The sequence below is a fragment of the Clarias gariepinus genome, chromosome 16, assembly GCF_024256425.1.
Source record: "Clarias gariepinus isolate MV-2021 ecotype Netherlands chromosome 16, CGAR_prim_01v2, whole genome shotgun sequence".
Lineage (NCBI taxonomy): Eukaryota > Metazoa > Chordata > Actinopteri > Siluriformes > Clariidae > Clarias > Clarias gariepinus.
This window is the reverse complement of record NC_071115.1, coordinates 1,602,984-1,620,913: the sequence shown is the minus strand read 5'-3', so window position 1 is coordinate 1,620,913 and position 17,930 is coordinate 1,602,984. Positions and strand designations below refer to the sequence as shown.

General features: G+C 38.0%; 1 protein-coding gene across 1 annotated transcript in view; it reads right to left on the bottom strand.

Annotated features, from left to right (window-relative positions):
- Window positions 1-15,589: 15,589 nt before the first annotated feature.
- syt3 (synaptotagmin III) overlaps window positions 15,590-17,930 on the bottom strand; it is a 48,780-nt gene continuing 46,439 nt past the window's right edge. Inside the window, exon 12 of the mRNA XM_053514033.1 lies at window positions 15,590-15,979. The gene's annotated coding sequence lies outside the window, so the exon portion shown is untranslated. The remainder of the gene's footprint in view (window positions 15,980-17,930) is intronic.

Below are 17,930 nucleotides of genomic sequence, written 5' to 3'. Positions count from 1 at the left end.
TGTGGAGGTGACAGTGCTGAGCACTACACCACCATGCTGTACTACAGTACACTACAATTTACACTAAAACCATACCATACTACACTGTATTATACCATGTTATACTGTTTAAAACCATACCATACTACCACTTCTTGTTCTAACAAGCCCATGTTTCGTTTATTTATTTAGTTAGATAGTTTTTTTCAATATTCCTCTGTGTAAGAGCAGTTCACTTCATTACCACCAGGTGGCAGAAGACGCACACATATACATCCTTTTTTTGTTTTAATTACGTGGTATCAAAAATAAACAACAATAGTAACAACAGCAACAACAATAATAATAATAATAATAAAAACCAAAAAGAAAAAGGTACCTAAAAAAATAAACCACTACCAACAACAGTATTACAGGAAATATTAAGAAAAAATACACATAATAATAACTTCTAATAATTATAACTCCCCAATAATAATAATAATAATAATAATAATAATAATTATTATTATTATTATTATTATTATAAATGAAGAAAGCAATGTATGTTATTTATAATTTTTTTAATTATTTTGAATATTTATGTATTTTTGTTTATGCCATCTAAATGTTTGTTTTTTCCCCCCGACTCTACTAGGGATCTAGCTCTAATTAGAATAAGTTTTGGATGTGTTTAGGGGAACGTGCCAGATAGGACAAATATTTTTTATAATTATAATAATTCAAATCAAAAACTAAACAAAAAGTATTTGCCTGAAATTAATAGATATATAATTTTTAAGACTCTAATGTTCTGCTCTGTTTTTTTGGCTAACAATATTACATCTGTTTTTAAGCATGTTATGTTGTTTTGTTTGGTCAGAGATCAGGTCTTTCCGCACCTCAGTGTACAGAGACGCTTCTGAGCTCCAGTACTGTCACGCAGAGGCGTGGTACAACAAGCACTTGGATGATAACAAGTGTGTGTGTTGTGGATTAATGGGCTCCGGTTCTACTGTGCATAAAATGCTGCAGCCCACGGCTACGTGCTACTACTACACACACACACACACACATACATAAATCAGTGTGAAATGAGGAGAAGGGGTGTGTAAAAAATCGATTAGCCGTTAAACTGCATCGTAAAGAAAGACATCGAGGGCTGGAACCAGAGACGGTTCTCAAGTAAAACATTTTAAACAATGCAGGATATACAAAACGCTCACACACTCAGCCCACTCCTGTGGGTTCGTCCCTCTGGAAGAGCCGTTAAACATTTTATGCAGAATCCTACAAGGCGGTGTTTTTTCTTGTCAGAAAGCAAGCTTGGCCCGGCAACCCAGAAGTATCCGTATCCTGATTGCATCTGTTTGTCCAAAATGCAAAAAAAAAAATCTTTTTTTTTTTTTTTTTTAAGAGAAAATAACGTCTAATATTTTTCAGTGTATGTGTGCCTGTTGTGAGTGAAACACTTAGCAATACTTTCCTGCAAACCTAATCAAATAACCTTTATTTTTTTTGGCATCCTGCACTATGCATGAAGAGCACTAGGTGCATAGGTTTTTACACCCTCACACATTAACAGAAATATATGGGGTGTGGGTGTCATACAAATTCAGGGTCTGTATCTACAGTATGTCTGTGTGTATAAATAGTCCAGGGTATTGTCCTGGTTGAAGCTCTTCCTTCTTCCTTCAGTGTCTAAAAGAGCTAGTTTTGGGATGTTTTGGTCCTTCAGTTAGAAATATTGCCAAGCTTAGGAACATTCTATATATATGATGCAGAAAAGCTAGTTCATGCATTCATGACCTCCAGACTGGACTATTGTAATGCATTACTAGGTGGTTGTCCTGCATCCTCAATAAACAAGCTTCAGTTAGTCCAAAATGCAGCCGCCAGGGTTCTCACTAGATCCAGAAAATATGATCATATAACCCCAATATCATCATCCCTGCACTGGCTACCTGTTCAGTTTAGAAATGATTACAAACTAGCATTACTTACGTACAAGGCTTTAAATGGTTTAGCTCCCACATACCTAACCAGTCTTCTGATACGCTATAAACCACCATGCTTCTTAAGATCACAAAACTCTGGATTTTTTAATAATTCCCGGAATCATATATATATTGATATAATATCAAAGTCCACAAAATCGGGTAGAGTGTTTTCATGTCTAGCTCCTAAGCTTTGGAATAGTTTTCCAGACAGTGTTTGGGGCTCAGACACAGTCTCCCAGTTTAAAATGTTACGTTCCAAGACGTAATTATTTTTATTTGTAATATTGTGTGTATGTAATCTGAGTTTTGCCGTGTTTTGGTTTTTTCTCATTCTCTTTTCTCTCGTCCACCTTACTGCAAAGCTTAATGAAGTTCAGCTGTTGGTAATTGCCATCATCCACCATTGGCTTGTCCTGATTCCTGATTGGCTACTGAAGAAGAGACTTTGGAAATAAAGCTGGAGACTTTGTGTGAAGCGCTCCCCTGCCTACTCTGTGCTGCCCCGCCACCAGAGACTGTTTCTTCTCCTGCCCCTGAGCTTAGTGTGCGTGCTAGTGGTTGGTTTGTTGTTTGTGTGTTCCCCTGCGTTGGGACTTCTAGAGGTGTTGTAGTGTCCTTGTTGTAATTTCACTCTGTATGACCTTACCAAAGATTGCCAAAAATCTAAGACTTCTCTTTATAATATTAAACTGGTTTACTTTGTTGGAGCAGTAGGGAGGTGGACGCCATTTGTTTTTGACCCAAGTTTTCTCCTGTTTTTGGTTAGAAAGGGAGTAAGGTAAGACTTGTGGTGTTTGTTTTAATTTCTTTGTGAGACTAGATAGTGTCCCTCTGTTAAGTTAGCTCTGTTATGTTTGTTATTTTGGCCTGGTTCCCCTCTTGAAGTATGATTTGCTCCCCTTCATCATTGAACTTCTTAAATAAAACTCTCTTTTGTTATTTACCAAGTTAGTGTGGTCTTTTGCTGGAGTGCTGGGACTGGGAAGAAACAGTTAATTTGTTTGATATTGCTTTTTTTTTTTCCCTAAGAGTTTGCCTCTGTCGATTTCTTTGTTACCTCCTCTCTGACCCTAGACCAGAGACAAGTGTAACAAAAAGTAGACTCAAGACGCATCTCTTTATTCTGGCATACACGTAACTCATCCCATAACCTCATACTCCAGTACATTTAAATGCACACTCTCATCTAGTGCTGCTAATATACTGAATGGCAGCTACGCCAACTATTTTCCACCCGTTCTTTCCTTTTCTACCCATCCCATGGTGTCTGGTGATTGTGGCTGTTCAGTAGGCAGAGGCCATCCCTGCGAGAATCCTTAGGCATCCAGCGAAGGACCACCTCCAGCTAGATTCTGCTTCATGATGGTTTAGATCTACACATGCTGCTCCTGAGCTCCCAGCGATCCAGACCCCATCTGCACCTATCTGACTCATCCTGGTGCTGAACTGGGAACTTAGACATCTTCTATTATATTAAACTTCCAGCTGCCTAACACAGTATGTCAGCATAGAATTCCTGCTATCTGTTATGACCCAAATTAGGATGTGTCCAGCATTACTTACTAGATAACGGTCAGGTAAGGGAGCTCAGTGTGCTGACTGATGAGTTGATGGTGTCTTCAGCTGGTCTCACTGATCTCTGGAGAGCCTGTTTATGCAGTTTGGTGTTGTTCCCAGACCAAGCTGTGATGAGGATGCTCTCGGTGGAGCAGGTGTAAAAGTTTCTTAACATCAGAGAAGGCAGTCTAAAGTGGTGGAAACATCTAAGGTGGAAACGAGGTAAATGGGCCTTCCTTACCACTATGTTAACGTGACAGGACCATTTAAGTCAGTAAAATTTAATTTTATGTGAATAGCACTTTTAACAATGTCACAAATGTCCTGTGTTTATTGTCACAAAGCAACTTTGCAGGAATAAACATTGTGAATATAGCTTTATCAGTTTGCTTAGTCTGCATGGTGGTGTAATGGTTAGCCCTTTGACCTCACAATTCCGGATCAAGGCACTCTGGTTTTCCCCCACAGTCCAAAGACATTCAGATTGGGCTAATAGGTGTTCTTAAGTTCCCTGTAATGCATAAGTGTGTGCTTGTGCTGTCCAGGGTGTACCCTATCTAGAGTCCTCTGTGTTTATCCCTAATGAGCAGCTGGAAAAAACTCCCTAAAATATGAGGAAGAACCCCTGAGAGGACCCAGACTTAAAGGGAACATTTACAGTACTCATTTGGGTGATACCAGATAATTTGTCCATAAATCAATCCATCTTATAGTTGTGTGTTCTATTTGTAAGAGAAAGACTGTTGTATATCTCATTATATGATGCATTAAAAAAATAGCCTGCACCTTTTGATAAAAGACCATAAAATACCAGTGGTTCATGCAGATACTCTTGCCAAGACCATTCAGTGCTTTATATGTCAATATTATTTTAACTTAGCAATATGTTTGACATGAAAAAATGATATAATATAAATATTATCTACATGAGCTTTAAATGAAAGTCTGGAATCAATGATCAGGTCAAGATCTTTTACGCCTGCATGAATGATGAAACAGAAAGGCCATCCAGTGTTAGCTTTTCTCCTCTCACTTTGCTGAGACATACTGGTTAACTACAGTATGTGTAATCAGAATAACAATGAAAATTATTACCATGCTTACAAATTATGTTAGTCAAAGTCAATTTTATTTTTATAGCACATTTACATTTATACAACAATAAAAAGTTTAGCCTTATTGTATAAAATAAGCAAATAATAGGAATGCCTTATCACTTTGTATTAAATGCCAAAGAGTATAAAAAGGCCTGTAAGAGTAAGAGTAAGGGCCTGTCTGTGTTCATGTACTGTGGCAGCTCATTCCGAAGTTTAGGGGCGGCTATTGAAAAGGCACGATCGCTACGACTATTCAACCTAGATTTAGAAACTGTAAGTAAAGGCTGATCACTAGATCTAAGAGACTGTTCTGGACTGTATAGCTTTAAAAGGTCATAAATATATGTTGGTGCTAGATTATTCAGGCCTTTGTAGGCTATTGATATAACAATACCTTAAACTTGACCCTGAACTGCACACGGAGTACAATTGCAACCATGTCAGGCGTGGCCAACACCAGTGTTGGGGGCCGTTACTTTTTAAAGTAACTAATTACATTACAAAATTATTGTCATTAAAAAGTAATCAGTTACATTACAGCGTTACCTTCTGATAAAAGTATCTAATTAGAGTGCTTTTCCATTGAAGAAAATGAAAACTCCTTTGTGATTCCTCATGCATGATGTTTTAATTAAGATCTTTATAATATTCTAATATCAGTTTGGCCAATAATCTGTCAACACCTAACAGCAGGAATAACAGATGGGGGGCAGGTTATCGGGGGCGGGGCTTGTAAGACGACTGTGTGTGAAAGTCGCTTGTAAGACGACTTTCACACACACACTGATGTAATCCGTCTGCTGTCTGGCTGACGGATTACATCAATTGTCTGGATAACAGATTAAATTTTTTGACATATAACTACTGTAAATAACTTAGTACTTAAATGGCGGACATCAAAGAAGTAATCCAAGTACTCTAACGTTTTATTTGGCTTTACATATGATTCAAGGAAACATATCTCAGTGAAAGGATCAACACATGCTCCACTGGATACACCAGGCCTTCAGTTTTACTCTCTTTAAGAAAATTTACAGCCATCCACGCTTTGACATCCTCCAGGCATTCCAAAAGTGGTGTTAAACTGTTTGTATCCCTTTATTTCAAAAGAAGATGAATACCATCTGCAAAACAGTGAAAAGACATTTTGTACTTTTTCATAATAAGGTCTAAGAATAGACCCTTGTGGGACCCCAAATGCTGAGGAGGATACAAAGACCAACAAAAAACTTATCTGTCACTCCAGGGCAGAACAAGTAATGCCAACTCTGTGCTGCAGACAATATATAAGTGGAATGATCCATAGTGTCAAATGCAGCTGTAAAATCCAAAAGCAGACGAAGGCAAAAATCTCTGAATTGGTAGTTATTTAGAGGTTATTTAAAACTTTTAAGGGCGTAGTCAGTGCTGTGGAGAGTTTTAAAACCAGTTTGAAACACCTCAAGATTGCCATGTGCATCCAAGTAAGACTGGATGAAGGATGAAGGATCTCTTCATACCACAGGGAGGGATAACATCGGTGGGACAGAATAAACATACCATATGGCAAATATTCTTCTGGAGCCCCCCCCCAGGGTTGTGGTATGAGCCCCCTTCTGTACACATATGACTGAGTAGCTACTACCAACTCCATCACCATTATCAAGTTTGCTGACCACACTGTCGTGGTGGGCCTGATCTCTGACAACGATAAGACTGCCTACCTGAAGGAGATTAGGAATCTGGAGAACTGGTGCCAGAGGAACACCCTCCTTCTTAATGTCAGCGAGACAAAGGAGATGATAGTGGACTCAAGTACAAAGCAGGAGAGGAACTACCAGACTCCAATCATCAACGAGAGCCCACTGGAGAGAGTGGACAGCTTCTGATACCTCTGTGTTCACATCACGCAGGACCTGTCATGGTCATGGCATTTCGTATCAGACTGTGTATATGACAAATAAAATTAGAATTATATTTTTGGTGGGTTTAAAACAGCATTAACAGTTCTAAAAAGAACACGTTGTCTGGTACAGTTGTTTGCCTGAAAGATATTTAGTCTTCTCAGCTTTAACAGACACCTACATGTAGGCCTTTCTTCACAATTTTAAAGGACACATGTAACTTGTCTTTTTTTCCACATTCGCTCAGCTTTTCTACACCCACGCCTGGCAGCACAAATGGTGTCATTTATCTAGGGTGCAGGTTCAGGTTTAAAGCACGAGGTTCTGAAAGGTGCTACACTTTCCACAATATTATGGCAGGTTACATTGAATAACGATATTAACCCATAAACATTCAAACAATTAGAAGCGTCTAAAAATTACTCAGGAGTATTACTAAAAGCAGCATAGAATTGTAGACCACTAAAAGAATTAAAAGAACAACAGCACAGTGCAGGTACATACTGTTTAGCGATTTGACAGGGACTTCAAACACAACAGATATGTACTCATAAAAACAGTGCATCACATATCTCCATATTATTGACTGAAGCCCACAGGATAAAACAAGATCTAATGTGTCTCCCTGCTCCTATGTAGGACCTGACACAAACTGTACAAGGTTAAAAGAATCAATAAGCTTTAAAAAGCTTTTTTAGGACAACAGATATGAATATTAAAATCACCAACAATTAGTACCATATCCTATTTAGGTATAATTCCTCCCAAATTGTTTAAAAAGTCAGTTCAATTCAGTAAGTGCACTACACACACCAACTCTCATCCAAGTCGTTAAACATTAACAGGTAATTCCGTGAGACGTGAAGGAATTATTCAGTAGGAAAGTCTTAATTACTATTGACCTGGCATTTACCAGGGCAATTTTGGCCAGGTTCCGTTCATCAGGATGTTTGACCCAGAGGCCAAAGGTTGCGGAGATTCACTCTGCCTCGTCTGATATAAGGTGAGCAAGAGTGCGATATCCAGGTGGCCTCATCCACATCGACAACAGATGTGCCCACTATTACCCAGGCAAAGCATATAGAGAGAAAATAGCAGTGGGCCTAAAACAGAACCATGTGGATCACCAAACTTTAGCATGGATAGTTACCATTAACATTTTCAAAGTGATAGCGATAAGTTTAATAGGACCTGGGTCATGAAAATAATGTGAAATTGGTCTCCTACTACATATCAGATTATGCTTGATGTGACTACTAAGGTACTGAAAGCACTCCACAATCTCCAGTCTAGTCCAGTTGTTCTTTGTGCTGATGTTCACTATTATCTCCAGGCATTTAATCTCTAAGATGTCAGGTAATGAAGAGGTAATGAAGTCCCACCAGCTGTTCAAAGCACTTTATCACATATGAGGTCAGGGCTACAGGGCGATACTCATTGGGGCAGGTGAGATTCCTTCAGGACAGGAATTATGACGCAATATTTGAAGCAAGCAGAGATTATTGATAGCTCCAGAGATGGGTTGAAGTGGCCATAAATCCTGGTGCTAGCTAAGGATAGCTAGGGGAGCATCTGTAAACCAAATTTAAAATGCAGTCTGGTCCTGCTGCCTCCCTGGAGTTCCCCCTCCACAAAGCCTTACCACACTAGTACTGAAGTCAATGGGAAAGTTTATATTTTTCGCAAAAGTATTTGCAAATGAAACAGTTGCACAGATAATCACCCCATTTTATCCAGAATTCAATAAAGACAGCATGGTGGTTCAGTGGTTAGCACTGTAGTCGCCTCACATCTCCAGGGTTTGGGAATTAATTCTCACATGGTCTTTCATGGTCTGTGTGTGGAATAAGCATGTTCTCCCCATTTTTGGTGGGTTTCCTCCGGGTCCTCAGGTTTCCTCCTACAGTCCAAAGACATGCACTGTATGCTGATTTATATTTTTAAATTATTTTAAAAATATAAATGCCCTTAATGACTGATTGAATGGCTGTGCTTGGGCTTGTCACCCTTTCCAGGGTGTACCATACCTGGTCCCTTAAGTACCCAGGGAAAGACTGCAGGCCCGCTTTGACACTACACAGGATGAAATTGGTATAGATAATGGATGGATGGATAATTTGGTGATTGGAGTCAAGTACAACATGCTCACTGTGAAGTATGGTGGTGGTTATGATGGCCAAGCATCATGTTAAATTTATTGCTACTCTTGACCTCTTTGTTGCTCTTCTAATTATTCTTCTCCCCATCATAGGTTCTCTACCAAACTATGAGTTGTTCTAGGAACAGGATTAGTTCATGGTACATAAATCAACTCTTTCTTTAATTTATTTTTTCTTTCTTTAGAGGGCCAATCTGTATGAAAGACACCTTTTCTGTATTTAGAATATATGTAGCCTTTCATATAGGATTCATCAAGTGTGTTGTATATGGATTATTGTTTGTTTATTTGTGCATATCTGCATTTTTTTGTTCAGGTATTATTTCCTAAAATACACACACACACACACACACACACGCACACAAATTCATTGCCCACTACCCTGCCGCGAGATAGGAACCATCTGGAGCTCGGTCACAACAGGCTATCCGGCCATAAACATGCGCGCGCACACACACACACACACACACACACACACACACACACACACACACACACACACACACCAGTAACTGGGTCAGTGGGACTGAAGATAACAATAAAACTGTTCCTCATGCTCAATGGGTTAGAAAACATTATTTATGCCTCATCATTCTTGTGTATGCCAATATTTATGGGAATGACACAAAAATATACAAAATTAAATGAGTGACTTCAATGAATATGTCAATTATTTGAATATTAATTTATTGTATATTAATTATTTTTGGATGTCTGTATATTTTTGCATTATCTTCATAAATATTGCCACTCTTCATGGAACTGTTAACTGAATTAACAATTGTGTAACTTTAAAATGGGTTCAGTTTCTCCTGGGTTACGGTTGTGGTTGTGTTACTGTCCGGTTCTTATCATGTCCGCTTGTGTTTCTGTTCATAAATGGTTTCCATTTTTACGCTTTTCTGTTATTTACGGTAATTTTCTTTCTGAAGGTGTGTGTAAGGTAGCATGGGCGGAGCGAGAGGCGGAGCCGTTTACACACTCCCTGATCTCGGCTAAAGCTTTATCTCGCACTCATCATCCCTCCTTCTCTCTTTTTGCTGTTTATCTGTTTGGTTTTCCATCTTAATTTCTCTAACTCTATTTCTCTTTTCCATCTCTCTCTTTTTTATCTCCTTCTATGTCTCTCTCTTTTATGTCCTGTATTCTCTCTTGATGTGTCTTTCTGTCTGTCAGTGTCTCTCATCCCTGTCTCCATGTATTTCACTTTTTGTGTCTATTTCTTTCTTTCTCTCTCTCTTTCTTTTATATCTTCTGTCCTCTCTCTCTCTCTTCATCACTACCTTTGTTTCTCTTCATTTATCAATTTTATTTATATTAATTCATTAATTTATGTATCTTTGTATTTCCATTTCCCTTCATCCCTCTCTCTCTCTCTCTCTCTCTCTCTCTCTCTCTCACAGCTCACTGAACTGGAGCGTAGTGTCTTTCCGACTAAATGATTTTTTTTTTTTTTTTTGCACTCAGGAAATGTTACCATGGAGACTGTAGCAGGCCCAGCCCCTTGTGTGTATGTGTCTACATGTATGGCCTCGTTTGTGTGTTTTTGTGTTTATGTATATGGAGAGAATGTATTTATATATGTAGTATGTGTGTGTTTTTATGTTTGTAGGTGTGTTGAGGTGTGTGTGTATGTATGTGTGTGTGTGTAAGGTAGTGATAAGTGCCATGTCATCACCTTGGTGCAGTGTGTGCTCTCAGTGTGCCAGTGGGAATGCAGCTGCTCCACACACACACACACACACACACACACACACACACACACACACACACACACACACACCTCCATTCGTACTTCTCCCCCTTGTCCCTGTTTCTCCTCCTCCTCCATGTTTCATCTTCTCCTGAGCTCTTCATCCACCCCGTCGTCTATTCTTCCCTTTGAAGACACTCCTCTTTCTATCCTCCTCAGTCGACCTTTATTATAAGAGTTTATACAGCAGCTACTATAATAAAAGTAAAACACTTCGTTCACAGAAGCATTTAAGAGCAAGTTTTATAAACCGATGCCAGATTGTGTCCTCTGCTCTGTGGGTGGAACAGGATCAGGTTAGACCCAATGTAGGGCACGAAGAGAGTGTACAGGAAGTCGTTCAGGACACGTCCTAATTTAAAGAGTGTTTGTGGAGTCTTACCTAGATGACCCAGAAGGAATTAAAGCTAAATAAAAAGTTGGAGCTGAAAATGAAATCAAGTCAGTGGAAAGGCAAGCGAAGCAAGTCTATATTTTTTTGTGAGGTTTTTTTTTTGTGCATTTTTTGGTAAGATTTAGTGAAGACACAGCACCATGGGTCACAAGAATGTTATTAAGTACAGTAGCAAGAATAAAAAGGAGTCGCTTTCAGTTTGGTTTTTAAAGCTAAAGTGAGCTTAAGTGAGATTTAATGTTTATTTATTTCAAATATGATTAAAGTGTTGGAAATTGGTAATATTGGGAATATTTACGGGTGGCTGGAACGGATTATCTGCATTTACATTATTTTCTATGGAACAATGCATTTCACAATACGAAATTACGCCTTAAAAACGTGCCTCTGTAATGGATTAAATTCATATGTCGAGGTCCCGCTGTACTTGGAGAACCACTTGCAAGGAACAAAAAACATGCATTTAATAAGTACACGTTTTTCTTTAAAATAAAAAGAAAAATAAGCTTTGGTTTTCATCAAGAAGTGCTCACACATCCCACAATTTTATTTTTATTAACTTCCAAACTTTGCTAATTTTTTAGGGTTAAAGGTCAACTAAACAGGAAGTGCATTTGATTTATGAGTCTTTCTGTATAATTTCCTTAGTTTTCTAGCACGAGCAGACACACACACATACACACACATTTTGGTACATATCTTTTATTTTGACCACCGTCAAACCAAATCACCATCATTATGTTATTTTATTTTTTTTGCCCTGATATCGTTGCATTTTCTTAAAATCTCATCTTTATATCGAAACCCATAAAAAAGTAAAACATTTCTCAAAGGAAACAGATAGACAAACAGAAACAGAGACTGGAAAGAGAGATAGAGTATACACACCGTTACTCTCCAGCACTTAGTGCCGAGTTCGTGATCGGCTTTGTCTGTTTTTTTTTTCTTATTCTTTTTCAGCATCAATTGATTCATTTAGTCTCAGTGATCTATCATTGCATCGAGTTTGACATCATCCATGTTAATATAGGCATGCAAAAAACACTGTTCACCCCTCCCCCCTCCCAGGGTCACCCAGAACAGCACTGACACCCAGAGGGACGAGACAGAGACGAGACAGAGACGAGACAAGGACAAAAAGGTGAGGAGGGATAGTGCGCAGCTCAGGAGTGAGGTGAGGTCAGAATGGGGAGAAGATTAATAACTGCAATACATCACAGAGAGAGAGAGAACGAGAGAGAACGAGAGAGAGAGAGTACAATAAGAAAAAGATAAAGATATGATGAGAGATAAAACAATAAGCAAAAGGATGAATGCATGATTAAGAGCAAGATAGAAATTAAGACATTTAGAAAGATACAGTGAGAAAATATAGATAGATAGATAGATAGATAGATAGATAGATAGATAGATAGATAGATAGATAGATAGATAGATAAAAATGATAAATACCAATAGATAAAAAAACAAAATATACAATAAGAGAGAATGGGAGGAAAAAATGGAAGTGACTGTATTAAAGAAAGAGACATAAAATGAGATATAGATCAAAAAAAGAGAGAGAGAGATTTCAAGTGAGATAAAAGAGACATCAAAGAGACAGAACTAGATGAAATGGAAGATAGATAGATAGATAGATAGATAGATAGATAGATAGATAGATAGATAGATAGATAGATAGATAGATAGATAAGGATGGACCCGGAGACAGGGAGAAGCAAATAGAGAATAAAAGAAGATGAGAGAGACAGAGAGAGAAAGAGATGAGTTATGACATTGCATTTAAATTGAATTAGAGAACAAGAGAGAAAAAGGAAAAAAATTGAAAAGGTAAAAAATGATAGCAAGAAAGACATAAGAGCGATGTGAATTAATCTCGCTAGCTAGAATCCCTAGCGTCTTGTGTCCTAGCGACTCTCCTTTAACGTTTTAACGATGATCAGAACTCGCTCGAGTGAATTCCTAAAAGATATTAAAGATATTAAAGAAGTTGAGACAGAAACAGAGACAGGAAATGACGCCACTGCAGAGCATCAAGCCCATGTTGGAGTGTGACAAGGACTGATATATGATCTCTCTCTCTCTCACACACACACACACACACACACAGCCATGTCTTTTATAAATTGAGGAAATCAATTCAAACAAAAGAGACACAGATAACATTATAATCCTCGTTAATCCAAAGGTCGAGTCAAGCTAGTTTTTTTTCTTCTTCAAGAAATCACCTTTTTGTGACAATCTACAATTAAATGCTATCTATCTATGTATTTATTTAGAAAATAGCTAATGTTGCTAATAGCTAAGCCATAGATGAGCTTAGAGTCAATCTACCAAGAACCCTCAAGAATTTCCGTTTTGGTGCTCTCACAAACAGCTCAGGATGTGAGGAAGGCCACTTAGCCTTAGTTTTGTTATTATATTAGGTACTAATAACCAGCCTGCACCTTTTGCACTTGATGTAACACATGATGTATTATTGCCTATTACATACTACTTAGTATTATAGACTACTGGTATGTTATGCTCAATCTAGTTTCCTCAAAAAATATATTTTTGTAAAATGGAGAAACCAAAGAAAGGGTATGTTTTGTTCTGATAATGTTACGTTCTGAAAGCTTTATAAACTTTCATTATTTATTAGCAACATCAGTCTCTAGTGAAAAGTGGACATTGATTAGGGTTGCTGGCTAACGTAGCAGTAATTGACCTGAACATACAGTATGTGAGTGATGGTGTGCAGCAAGGGAGGTAATATGACCAGGAGAGGTGAAGATGAGAGGTGAAGTCCCATCTGTCTCTATCTCGTGATTGTAATGATTAGAGCTGGACGATAAAAATAAAATAAAATTAAATAATGTAATCTCAAGTAACGATTATTTAAGGATAGTTTTGTGTTTCAGTTTATTTCCCAAAACACTGAGAAACTGATTTGTTTATTTAAGGTACATAAACTATGAAAAGCCCCACCTCCTACATGATACACACACATACACACACACACACACACATACACACCCCTATTGTGAAATTACATCCTAATTATATTTACATGGGAAGAGATGAGAAGTAATGATGCAGACCTGAGGACAGAGAGAGAGAGAGAGAGAGAGAGAGGTGAAGTGAACGAGATGTAAAAAAAAGTAAAAAAGGTTGCAAAAAAGGAATAGAAAAAAATGAGAACAAGATATTGAGACAGGATGGTGAAGAGCAAAAAAGAGAAGGTGCGTGAGAGACAGAAGAGGGTGGAGAAGAGAGCAATAGTGAGTAAAAAAATGAAGAGATGATGTAAAAAAGGAAGAGGAGAGAGAAAGAGGGAGACAGGGATAAATACAAATACTGCAATAAAAACAGAATATATTAGCAGACATGAGAGGGGAGATAAATATAATATGAAGAGAGAGAGAGAGAGAGAGAGAGAGGAGATAAATATAATATGAAGAGAGAGAGAGAGAGAGAGGATAAGGCAAGCAAAGAGAGAAAGTGTGTAAAATAGGTCAGAGGTGGAGAAAAGGAAGAGGTAGAGAGAAAGAGCTGGATAGATAGATAGATAGATAGATAGATAGATAGATAGATAGATAGATAGATAGTCAATTAATTTCAAAACTAGAGATGATTTGTTTATTAATGATATTATAAGCAGTATGATTATAAAGCCCCGCCTCCTCTCTGTTTTCATTGGTTGCTGCATTTTTGTTCTGATTGGCTGGTTCTTCTCATATGGATATTACACATAATGAAATGATATCAGAGACAATTGAGACTTATCGCCCAGCTCTACTTACGTAAACAACGTTTTTCACAAACAAAACAGCACACTCAGGCAAAAAATAACATAATAACATAACCCTGAATTAAAGGAAAAACAAAACGTAACTGACGTTTCTTTTTTTTTCTTTTTTTTTCTTAATCCTTCCTCGTAGCCGCCGGCTTCAGACACAAAGAGCACAAAGAAATCGATCTTCTAAGACACAGGACAGAAGACACATTTCGTTTTAACAAGAGCTGCTGTGGGAGGAGCTAGTGCCAGTGGGCAGGGCTACAGGTTCAGGACAGAGTTTCTAGGATTAGAGAGTTAGAGGGATAGAGGTCAGGCGCCAGAACATGTCATACACAGGAGCACGGTGACGGACAGAACAGACACACAGGAGTACACGCAAGCAGAAAACGAACTCCAAGAAGTAAAACACTCCAACAAACAGGTAGGTCAAAGGATCACGGAAATGCGCGCGTCCCTCCGAGGAAATGCAGGCGTGTCAAAAATGGGGGAATGGTATAAAAATAAAAGACTATGGCAGAATCCTTTCCTTTCCAAAAAAAGGTACTTGTCCATCGCTAAAGTGCGCTCAGTCCCCAGGTTAGGGTCCTCCAATTTATTGTCTTATTCGCTAGTTTTTTTCCAGAAATTTTCACTTAAAGTTGTCCCGTCTTCATTATCATCATCATCATCATCATCATCACTCCAAGCAGTTCTACAAAAAGATTCATGAATCAACGAAACAGTTGAAAGGGTGGATGGCTAGATGGATAGAAAAATAAAAAGCTCGTTGTTATATTTGTTTTTTCTCTGTTGCATGAGAGGAGGACGCATTTGGAGAATGCGCAGCATGCTTTCAGCCGACGGTCTGTCCTGGTTTTCCATCCTCCTGACACGAGACAAAAGTAGTCCTCCTCTCGAGAGGGTTTTTTTCCGTCCCTGTGAAAACTGACTCTAGTGATTTACTACAGCCTTTTTTTTTTTTTTTTTTTTTGGCTAAACACACACACACACACACACCCTAATAGTCCATAGTGAAATTACAGCTACGGCTCCTTTTTAAAAATCTCTTTTTTTCCCACTCAGTCTTAAATAACTAAATAAACATATTTTGTAGATTTTCAGATCTTTAGATTTGGGAATGTGCATCATGTGTTTGTTTACCCCTGAATAAACCAACATGTGTGTGATGTCACACCTGCTGACCACGCCTTCCATTGAGGTGTGTGTACCTGCTCGTGTGTTTGTGTGTGTGTGTGTGTGTGTATAGTGGGTCTATAGACTACTTGGTGTGTGTGTGTGTGTGTGTGTGTGCTGTGAAAAGTTTGTAGCAGTGTCTGTTTTTCACTTCTTTCAATTGATGGAGAGATTTATTCACAGATGAGGGAAAAGATGAATGTCTTGAGCAACGGCAATGCAGACCTGCGGAGAAAAAAACAAGACTGAGAAATGAAAGATTAACAGTGATATCAAAAGAAGACAGAGAGAATACTAAAATAATGAGACAAAAGTAGAAATAAAAAAGAAGAATGTGAAGGAAATGGAAGGAAAAGTAAAGGATAGAGAAAGGAGGTATAGATGTATAAAGAGGAAGAGAAAGATAGATAAGGAGAAATGCTAACTGGGCAAAAGATTTATGACCATGACAATTCAAATGATGAGGTGTAGTAGGTACTTTTGGTAACCGTTGGTAGGTAAATTAGGACAGTTCTTACACAGTTCTTACACAGTTCTTGGTCAGTTCTTAGACCGTACTTGGTCGGGTCTTAGTCCTTAGACAGACTAACTGTTCTTAGACAGTTGTTGATCAGTTCTTAGACTTTCTTAGAATTCAGTTATTATACAGTTCTGAGTTCTTAGTAGGTTTAACTAGGTGATTTGTAGGCACATCTTAAAATTACAGGTAATTCATAGTCAATTCATAAGGGATTACAAACATGTTACTTTAAAAGTCAAACAACCAAGAACTGTCAAGAATTTAAATTTGGCAAAGTTCGGCAAATCGTTCAAGAATGTGGGACTCCTCAGATAAAGGACCATATGCCAAAACTCTCCTCCTCATCATCCACGATGTTTCTACTTATTGAAACAAACATCACTATGCATTCTTCAGCACACTTCCTGGAGATAAATGTATTTCCATTGAAAACCTTTGGAGGAATAATCCCGATCTAGGATGAGTTCTTGTTCTAGGTTTACATCTCAATTAAAATTGAGTTTTGATACTGAATATATGATCTATGAACTCATTTTGGGAAGCAGCCACGAAAATTAAGGAAAGATTTTTTATTCTGAGATCGGGTTTAGGATGATGGATCATCAGCTACGACGTGACTTCAGAAAGGCAATTGCTTTTCTTAGAATTATCAATAATTTAAGTTGTGTGTCATCATTGGATCATGGCCAAACCCAGGGATTTTAGTGTAAACAGGAACACAAGATCAGACGAAGAATTGATTCTTGGGGAACTCCTGTAGTGAGATGATCAAACTGAGCATATCCATGCTTCAAGGTAGGATTGGTAGGTGTTTGTATTATTGCTACACTGTCCTTTCTTCTCCTTCTTATTCTTCTTGTCCTTACAACATATCAGATTACCTTTAACACCCTTTAAACCCAAGCGGCACAAATAAAGAACGATATATGTGCTTATATGGAATCCTTGCTGGTGTGTGTTACCTGGGAGGCTGTAAACATCGAACTGTGTATTAAGGTTTTTGGATACATCAGATAGAACGAAAGTTATCACTACTTTTATAATGTGTAAATTTTACTACTACCGGAAAATTTGGGAACTGCAAAAATTTAAAACTCTTAAAATCAGCATGTTATTATTATTTTGGTCATAGAAACAACCAAAAACAATTTTTTTTTATTTGTTTAGTTGGTTAAAAAGAACTAAAACTTGATGCTGTAAAAAAAAATAGCAAAACCAAATAATCCACCACCAAGCCTCTGTCATACAGTATACAGGATCTGAGAAGCTTGGTTTGAGCTTGTATTTTTCCAGCTGCTCTATTTATTTGCAGGCAGGTTTTCACCTTATTTCATCTGTCATATCTCCTCTACAGAGCATCAGGATGCAGCTGTTGCTGCTAATCTAGTTCATGACCTCCAAAAGTTCTAGAATATGATTCCTCTTCTCTGGAACTTCACTCTTGTCTTCTGCAGAAAGATTCAAGTACAAATTTCCCCACAGTTCAGTCATCGATTTGGGATTTGCACCAAACTGTTCATCTTCAAAACCTCATTTCTGCTCAGCTAGACAGGTCTTCAACAACAGTGCGCCTTCTACGCCTTTCTGTGCATGCAAAGCAAGATTCTGGCTTCTCCATGGTGGACTATTCCAAATGACTGTACATAAATGCTCAAT